Below are 10,154 nucleotides of genomic sequence, written 5' to 3' on the forward strand. Positions count from 1 at the left end.
ACCTTAGAAAATGACAGACAGAGGCTACAACATATATTAATTCACACATACAATCACACACGGCTTGGAAAAAGCACAGTGTTTACCGGTTGACATGACACATATTTATCAAACTCATTGAACTCTAACAGACAGAGTCAAAAAAAATATTCAGAGATACATTCAACCACTTCAAGACTTAAGCAATTCATCAATTTATCTGAATAGGCTGTTATGTTATGAAGTTATTTTAAACATAGTTATTCACCCTATCACTTCATTGGGTTCTTCCTATTGCGCCCCTTTAGGTCTGTTTTCATATTGAGAACGGCAAACTAAATAGTGAGCAGAGTGAGTTAAATTGGGATTTTATTGGCGGTGGAACTATCCAAAAACTGTTTTACATTCCACGATCCTTTTAAAAAACAGATATCATGTCTATTCAATTACCACATTATAACAGTTGCCTACTATGCTACAAGTTCTAGGCTGTCTGTCGTGGTGGTATTATTTTAATCCATTCATGTTTCTCCTCGCCTTCTGCCTGCAATAAGAGGTTCACTCATTAGGCTGTCAAAAATGATCTATTATATTGACAACATAGTTGAGTGACCAGGAGGAGGCGAGATCAGGTGGGGCCATTCTAGCCAATGAGAGGGCAGATAGGCGTGTGAATAACAGGCACATTTCCGATATAAAGTAGTTTTTTTCAAAGTTGTCGAAATGCCATGCGCTTCAACTCATATAAGTGCATTCATAACAACCTAACCATTGCTAAACTTATATTTGATCAAATAAGCCTCACGTAGCATGTTAGAAAAAAAAAATTGTTGACCAAATTTAACATTCTCATTGACCATACAGATATTTCTCACTTCGTGGTCGTATTTTCGTGGACAGATTTGGGGCAGAATAAACACTCTTGCTTTGCCTCCTCTCTGGCTATATCAGCTGTCAGGACAAGGCGCTGTTCAGTGACCGTGGTGCTGAATCAACTATCAGTCTCCTGTTTAGGCTACCTTATTTCACGTTGGTCGCGGTACTGTCCATAGTGCTGAATGTTTGTGGGCCTGAGCGCTGTCCTGTTCAGTTGCCGTGGTACTGAATAGGTGATAACTTGTTTTCTTTGAGCTGAACTAGCAACTGCCCATTTTGCTGAATGCTTGTGAGCCGGTAGGGCACATCAATGACGATAAAAGTATTGTGCGGGCTGTCTTGTTAGACTTCAGTGCAGCTTTTGACGTTATCGATCATTGTCTGCTGCTGGAAAAACTTATGTGTTATGGCTTTGCACCCACAGTTATGATGTGGATAAAGAACTACTAACAGAACACAGAGGGTGTTCTTTAATGGAAGCCTCTCAAACATAATCCAGGTAGAAGCAGGAATTCCCCCAYGGTAGCTGTTTAGGACACTTGCTTTTTTCAAGCTTTACTAGTAAGGCCAGTGTGTCTATGTATGCAGATGACTCAACACTATACATGTCAGCTACTACAGTGACTGAAATGACTGCAACACTTAACAAGAGCTGCAGTTGGTTTCGGAATAGGTAGCAAGGAATAAGTTAGTACTAAATATTTCCAAAACTAAAAGCATTGTATTTAGTACAAATCATTCACTAAACCCTATACCTCAACTACATATTGTACTGAATAATTTGGAAATGAAGCAAGTTGAGGTGACTAAACTGCTTTGGAGTAACGCTGGACTGTAAACTGTCATGGTCAAAACGTATTGAAACAACATTAGCTAAGATGGGGAGAAGCCTGTCCATAATAAAGTGTTGCTCTGCCTTCTTAACAACACTATCAACAAGGCAGGTCCAACGGGCCCTGGTTTTGTCGCACCTAGAATACTGTTCAGTAGTGTGGTCAGGTGCCACAAAGAGGGACTTGGGAAAATTGCAGTTGGCTCAGAACAGAGCAGCAGGGCTGGCCCTTAAACGTACACAGAGAGCTAACATTAATGACATGCATGTCAAGCTCTCATGACTCAAAGTGGAAGAGAGATTGACTTCATCATTACTTGTTTTTGTAAGAGGTGTTGACATGCTGAAGGTACAAATACTAGCACACAGCTCGGACACCCATGCATACCCCACAAGACATGCCACCAGTCCAGAACAGACTATGGGAGGTGCACAGTACAACATAGAGCCATGACTACATGGAAATCTATTCCACATCAGGTAACTGATGCAAGCAGTAGAATCAGATTTAAAAAGCAGGTAAAAATACACTTTATGGAACAGCGGGGACTGTGAAGTAACACAAACATAGGCACAGACACATGCATACACACACATGATAACATACGCACAATACACATGCATACACACACACATGATAACATACGCACTATACACACGTACACATGGATTTCTGCGTTGCCCTCTGCCTGAGGGCACACACTTAGTGTGTTGTGACTTCTGTAATTATTGTTTTGTAATGTTTTTAAAATTGTATAACTGCCTTAATTTTTCCGGACATGTAGTAACCAAGTGTTAAACGAATCTAAATATATTTGAGATTCTTCAAAGTAGCCAGCCTTTGCCTTGATGATAGCTTTGAAACATTCTTGACAATATCTCAACCAGCTTCACCTGGAATGCTTGTCCAACAGTCTTGAAGGAGTTCCCATATATGCTGAGCAGCTAATGGGGATCCATAATAAATACAAATACAAAATGGATTCCCGCAGGCTAGAGATGTCTTGCAGCTTCTATTATTTCAGTTACAACACAGGGGTCCAATGGAACAAAAATAAGTTGATGCTGGATAGTGAACAATGCCGGAAAATTCTTTGTGCAAAACAAACTTTCAGAAGTAATCAAGGCACTCTCATGTAGTGGAACATTTAAAAAACCTGTATTGTTTTACGGCTTACGCATGGTAAGAATTAAAAAATCTCAACAGCCTCAACAGATTCCAGTCATGCAGTCATCAGTCCATTACATGTTTTCTAACAAGTCTTTAGCAGAGAAAATTGTAGTTCTTTACCTGGTTCCTCCTGATAAGTTTTTTAAAGTGTTTTCATTGTCTTTATGTAGCCATAGATTCTCTATGATTATATGTAAATATCACTTGGAGAAATCATATCCATTATGTACTGTGTATGGCTAAGCTCCAAACCAGGGAGATGGAAGAAATATGAGAAAGCTGAGGGTATATGTGTAATACCCTTTCTAGATAGATAAAATAGTTATAGGCCTACTTTTAGTGCTTTATTCTCTTTGAAGGGCAACAGGTGACGCTAGACCTGTAGAGCACCAGTTGCCTATTTGAGAAATGCGCCAGAGTTATATTGTCACGATCGTCGTAATGAGGCAGAGTGGACCAAGGCGCAGCGTGATAGAACGACATCTTCTTTTTATTTTGAAGACGAACAAAAAAACAACAAACAGACGACCGTGAAGCTATTCAAACAAATAGTGCTGACACTAAACACTACACATAGACAATTACTCACAATAGCCTAATGCCTATGGCTGCCTTAAATATGGCTCCCAATCAGAGACAATGAATGACAGCTGTCTCTGATTGAGAACCATTCAGGCAACCATAGACCTACCTAGACACCTACACTCAACACAAACCCATACACTCTACCCAAAACCCCCTATACCATACAACCACCCAAGACGAGACAAATACACAAACATCCCCCCTGTCACACCCTGACCTAACCAAAATATTACAGAAAATAAAGATAACTAAGGCCAGGGCGTGACATATATGGAGGATAATGAGTAGTCAAKTTAATGAGAATCATGCCCAAGATAATGTAGCATATAGTGAGTCCCTTTTAAAATGTATTCATATTTGGTGATAAGTCTACACCTTGTTATTCTTATTTCACAGCCCCTGAAAGCCAGATGTGGTGCTCAACACATCCCTTCGAAGGCGCCCTTCTGTCTCTACAGAGTGTAGGCCTACAGCAGATGTCTTCAACTTTTTCTTGCCCAGGGACCCCCTCCCAGGCAAACCGGCGACCCAGACCCTAGCAAAAAAAATGTGCTTCACATCTTCACGTCTTTAACATCAGGTGAATGATAATGGCAAGGAGAAGTAATAACCATTTTAAAATGAATAGATTTGGTAGATAGTTGTTATTTATTTTGACCTCCACATTATAATTGGAAGAGGAAGTACAAACTCTAACATCGCCTATTAGCTAGAAAGGGAACTCCAAACACATTTTCACTAAGAGCAGCTGTTTAGCTGGTTAAACAAAGGTTAGCCATGTGTTGGCAAAAATGCATATCCTAGTTAAGAAAGCTTGCCAGCGGCACCTGCCGCACTGGTAGCTTATTCATGGGTGCTTTTTCAAAGCATATGTCAGACAGTCCAGTGAGCGTAATTGGCTAAAGCCAAAGAGCGTAATTGGCATTTGCTAAATTTTAGGAGTTGAAAAATAAAATTGACATAATTAGAAATAAGATATCCTCCTCTTTTCTGCTATGGGTATGTAATTCCAAATGCATTTATTCTGTTTTTGCTAGCAATATTCATCAAAATATTTTAATAAAAACTAAATATTTTCCACTTAAAGGAAGAATATATATATATTTTCGCAGACCCCCTGCAGTACTAGGGTTCCATGGACCCCCGGTTGAATACCCCTGGTCTACAGGGATCCTCCCACGGTCTAGAAAGTCAGAAGACATATCGGGCATGTATGGAATTTGTGTAGCTGACATGCATCAGATCATTTCAATGTCAGGATAAGCATCTGACGTCTCATGAACCACATCAATATAATATAATGATATGTGTATCTGGAATGCACTCATTCATGTCAGATTTCAATGCACGTTCACACTGGAACATACTCTAAACATTGTGACTGACATGACACTTGCCAAGCACTCCAGCTGAAGGTCGGTACCCTGCGGCCCCAAATGTGCTAGTCCGGCCATGAACAAGAACCAAATCCTTTTCCAATTAAATGTAATTTAACCAGCTTGGCCAAGTGTATTCTAGTTTGTCAAGTAGAATGTTTGGTGGAAAATCTATTTTACATTGTGTTATGACAGATAGACCTAAAACATTTCCCTGATCTTTTTATTGATATTCCGTAGGCTAGAACTAATAATATGGTGGTGCTCATATTATAAAAGTTAGATCATTTAGGAAGGCCTGTATACAGTCCTAGTCCTATTCCAAGTAAATATGAAGAATGCTCACACTTTTCCTTTTATCTATGTAACTACAATTTATCATTCTCATACTCAACCTGTTTTTCGACTTCAATTGTGCAAGCACATACCTAGCTCTCAAAAACCGTACATAGGGTTTCCAGCGGTTACATTTAACCATGGTTGGCTCCATGTGAACTACAATTCCGAGTGTCTAGTTTGAGAAAAAGACGCCTCACAAGTCCTCAACTGGCAGCTTCATTAAATATTACCCGCAAAACACCAGTCTCAACGCAACAGTGAAGAGGCGACTCCGGGATGCTGGCCTTCAAGGCAGAGTTCCTCTGTCCAGTATCTGTGTTCTTTTGCCCATCTTAATCTTTTCTTTTTATTGGCTAGTCTGAGATATGTATTTTTCTTTGCAACTCTGCCTACAAGGCCAGCATCCCGGAGTCGCCTCTTCACTGTTGACATTGAGACTGGGTACTATTTAATGAAGCTGTTGAGAATTTGTGAGGCGTCTGTTTCTCAAACTAGACACTCTAATCTACTTATCCTCTTGCTCAGTTGTGCACCGGGGCCTCCCACTCCTCTTTCTATTCTGGTTAGAGCCAGTTTGCGCTGTTCTGTGAAGGGAGTGGTACACAGCCGGCTTTGTTATTGTTTGAACAGCAGATTACTAATACAGGACCAGCGACGGAACCTATGAAGGTGGCTGATATTAATTTCAAATACGTGCAGTTTATGATCTACAGTCTGTTTTCCTAAGTCCAACTCTATAGAATATGTTTTTGAACACTTACATACACTACCGTACACAGCGTTGTACGAGATCTTCAGTTTCTTGGCAATTTCTCGCATGGAATAGCCTTAATTTCTCAGAACAAGAATAGACTGACGAGTTTCAGAAGAAAGGTCTTCGTTTCTAGCCATTTTGAGCCTGTAATCAAACCCACAAATGCTGATGCTTCAGATACTCAACTAGTCTAATGAAGGCCGGTTTTATTGCTTCTTTAATCAGAACAACAGTTTTCAGCTGTGCTAATATAATTGCAAAATGGTTTTCTAATGATCAATTAGCCTTTTAAAATTATAAACTTGGATTAGATAACACAACATGCCACTGATGGTTGCTAATAATGGGCTTCTGTACGCCTATGTAAATATTCCATTAAAAATCTGCCTTTTCCAGCTACAATAGTAATTTACAACATTAACCTCTCTGTGCCCGCTGTCTACTCTCTACTTCATATGGCAGCTGAAGGACTGGCACACACCTGAAAGAGGTACTGTCATACTGAATGTTGCCCTGAATTCTTGAATGTTGTACATTTATAAAGTAAGACTAATCTCTTTTAGGGTCTCTTTTAAAGTGATGCTCCAGAACTTTTGTATAATTTCAGCCAGTTGTTTTGAAAGTGGTGCTCACAAGCCAAAACGGGTCCCCATTTTTTGTGTACTACATCATCCAATTATGTACTACGTCGGCCATTTCGTATGGCAATTTGTATGTTACAAATCCAATCGTACAATATGTTACGAATTTGCTGTGCTTAATTAAGATCAAGGACTGCATCTTTAACTCTCAAGTAAACAGTAAACAAAAAATCTCATACCTGATTGTGTGTAACTTTATTTGATTCTGTGACAGTACTGCACTGTCACCACCAGGGGGGAGGAGAACTGCATTTGTGAGAAACTGGAAAGTAGCGAATCATGTTAGGGACTACTTCCCAATGAAGGTACACTACATGACCAAAAGTATGTGGAAACCTCCTCGTCGAACATTTAATTCTAAAAGCATTGGCATTAATATGAAGTTTGTACCCCCTTTGCTGCTATAATAGCCTCTACTCTTCTGGGAAGGCTTTCCACTCGATGTGGGAACATTGCTGCAGGGACTTGCTTTCCTTCAGCCACAAGAGCATTAGTGTGGTCGGGCACTGATGTTGGGCAATTAGGCCTGGCTCGTAGTCAGCGTTCCAATTCATCCCAAAGGTGTTCGATGGGGTTGAGGTCAGGGCTCTGTGCAGGCCAATCAAGTTCTTCCACGCCGATCTCGACAAACCATTCCTGTATGGACCTTGCTTTGTGCACTGGGGCATTGCCATGCTGAAACAGCAAAGGGCCTTCCCCAAACTGTTGCCACAAAGTTGGAAGCACAGAATCGTCTACAATGTCATTGTATGCTGTAGCATGAAGATTTCCCTTCACTAGAACTAAGGGGCCTTGCACGAACCATGAAAAACAGCCCCAGACCATTATTTCTCCTCCACTAAACTTTACAGTTGGCACTATGCATTCGGACAGGTAGCGTTCTCCTGGCTGACGCCAAACCCAGATGTGTCCGTCGGACTGCTAGATGGTGAAACGTGATACATCACTGCAGAGAACGCGTTTCCATTGCTCCGAAGTCCAATGGCAGCAAGCTTTACACCACTCCAGCCGACGCTTGGCATTGCAGATGGTGAATTTAGGCTTGTGTGCGGCTGCATGGCCATGGAAACCCCTTTCATGAAGCTCCTGATGAACAGTTCTTGTGCTTGTTGCTTCCAGAGGCAGTTTGGATCTCAGTAGTGAGTGTTGCAACTGAGGACAGACGATATTTACTCGTCAGTCCCGTTCTGTGACCTTGTATGGTCTACTTAAAAAAATAAAGGAGAGCCGCACACTCTAGGTGCTCAGATGCAAAAAAAATAAAAAATGTTACAATGTTTCGACAGACAAGCTGTCTTCATCAGGGTATGATGAAAATAGCTTGTCTGTCGAAACGTTGGACATTAAAATATTTTATTTTTTTGCATCTGAGCTCCTAGAGTGTGCGGCTCTCCTTTATTTTTTAAAAAGTGTTCCACTCCGCTAGCCAGCACCTCGCCTAAATATGTGTGCGTTTCTTTCGCCTCTAGATTACCTTGTGTGGTCGACCACTTCGCGGCTGAGCCGTTGTTGCTCCTAGAAGGTTCCACTTCACAAAAATAGCACTTACAGTTCACCGGGACAGCTCTAGCAGGGCAGAAATTTGACGAACTGAATTGTTGGAAATTGTGGCATCCTATGACGGAAAGTCACTGAGCTCTTCAGCAGGGCCATTCTACTGACAACGTTTGTCTATGGAGATTGCATGGCTGCGGGCTCAATTGTATACACCTTTCAGAAACGGGTGTGGCTGAAATAGCCGAATCCTCGAATTTGAAGGGTTGTCCACATACTTTTGTATGTATAGTGTATGTATGGTGAATATGACAAACTTTCTAAACTGACAGGATTATTTTTGGTCTTAATCATTTTAAACACCCCTCTATTCTTTTTACAGCATTGAACACTGTTTCTACACATTAATGTCCCAGCTTCTATTCCTCAATCTGTATCTCTCTTTGCCTCTGCTCAGTTGGTGCTAAAAGTGAGAAAGGCAATACGGTAGTGATTGTGATAGGGGGTGCTGCTGAGTCTCTTCTGAGTCTGCTTGGGGTCAACACTGTGGTTATGAAGCAGAGGAAAGGCTTTGTCCGGGTGGCTCTGGAGTTTGGGTCAGTTATCTATTTTATGAATGGACCTGTAGTGAGAGGCCACAAATTCACAAGAAAGCAATGTTGTAGTTATAATATAATACAACCATACATCACATAGCTACATCATTGATCCCTAGGTCCACCAAGCTGCCTGGCTTACTGCTTTAGGCTGGGTTTAAGAATTACTTATTTGTACATTTATTAGATAGAGACCCATAATAACTCAGTGGGTCAGTTCTAATCTCTCTCGTTGTTCCTCAGTGCTGACCTGATGCCCGTCTACTCATATGGGGAAGAACAATATATTCCYCAAGGTGATCTTCTCAGATGGCAATGTGGGCTGGAAGTTACAGCAACTCTTTAAGAAGATCATGGGCTTTGCCCAGTGTCTGTTCATGGGTGAACACTGGTTCTGGATTTCTTACCACTGCCCTGTCACCAGTTTGTAATTTTGAAAATGTCTTATGATGCACAATCTCTTCCACAGAGTCGCCTTCGGTAACTGAGGTTTGTTTTTTTCTGTTACACAGTTGTGTGCAGAAGTAGTGGCTTCAGAAGTAACTTAGTAAGTTGATAGAACCTTTTACAATTCACATATTAGAAAACCGCGTTGAGTAATCTGATTGTAGAACGCAGTGCTTGTGTAGCTTTGAACAAATGCTCTCATTCTCTATGGTATACAGTATGTACAGCAACATTGTGTTAAGTATCTCACTCTGCTTCACCCATTTTTTCATTGTGTATTCCTCTCCAGTGGGTGGTCCTATCCCAGTGCCAAAATGGCCTTCCCCCACTCAGGAGGAAGTGGACCTCTATCATGGAAGACCTAGCCAAGCTCTTGGATGGACACAAGGCCAGCTGTGGACTCTCAGACAGCCACGAGCTGCAGATCATATAGGCCAATCATTAAGACTGCTCCCACAAGGACTATGTGAATTACGTACCTTGTCATGATGCCTTTCTGTCCCTATCAGTCAGATACTGTAGCCTACCAATCTCCACAGTGAGACTACTTGAATGAAAGGAACGCATTCCAACTCAGGATCTGAGCTGCCAGGCTATTCGTTTTTGACTGTATTTACTGTAAGAATGACTATAAGGGAACAGTGCATGTGCTTTATATGTAGCAATAACTTAACAATGAATCTGAATAACTCTAAGATGCACTCTCCATTACCTAACAAACAGAGATTGATTGTGTGACTAAGGATTTGTAAAAAAAAACATTGTGCCTACATGTTGAGTACAATCCATCAGACGTAGTAGCCACCTGCAGCATCTGAGCAGTTTATCTGTGATCATAACATTCTTTCACTTATAATAACTCAACCTTTTTTTTAATAACTTCCGCAGTAGAGCTGCTGAGTACTGACTATCTGTAATAGAGTAATATATTGAAAGTATGACTTACTGCTGATATCCATTTCAATAAATATGGTTTGTGGACCACAGGATTTTGCCACAAGTTCAGAAATTAGTTTTTTGGCTACTGCTCAAAAGTAGCCTGTCTAAAGTGTTTGTAAATATAT

General features: G+C 40.9%; 1 pseudogene; it reads left to right on the forward strand.

Moving 5' to 3' along the window:
* The first annotated feature begins 6,759 nt into the window (after positions 1-6,759).
* On the forward strand, positions 6,760-10,107 carry LOC139029535 (diacylglycerol O-acyltransferase 2-like; annotated as a pseudogene).
* The last annotated feature ends 47 nt before the right edge of the window (positions 10,108-10,154 follow it).

Source organism: Salvelinus sp. IW2-2015, linkage group LG20 (genome assembly GCF_002910315.2).
Source record: "Salvelinus sp. IW2-2015 linkage group LG20, ASM291031v2, whole genome shotgun sequence".
Classification (NCBI taxonomy): Eukaryota; Metazoa; Chordata; class Actinopteri; order Salmoniformes; family Salmonidae; genus Salvelinus; species Salvelinus sp. IW2-2015.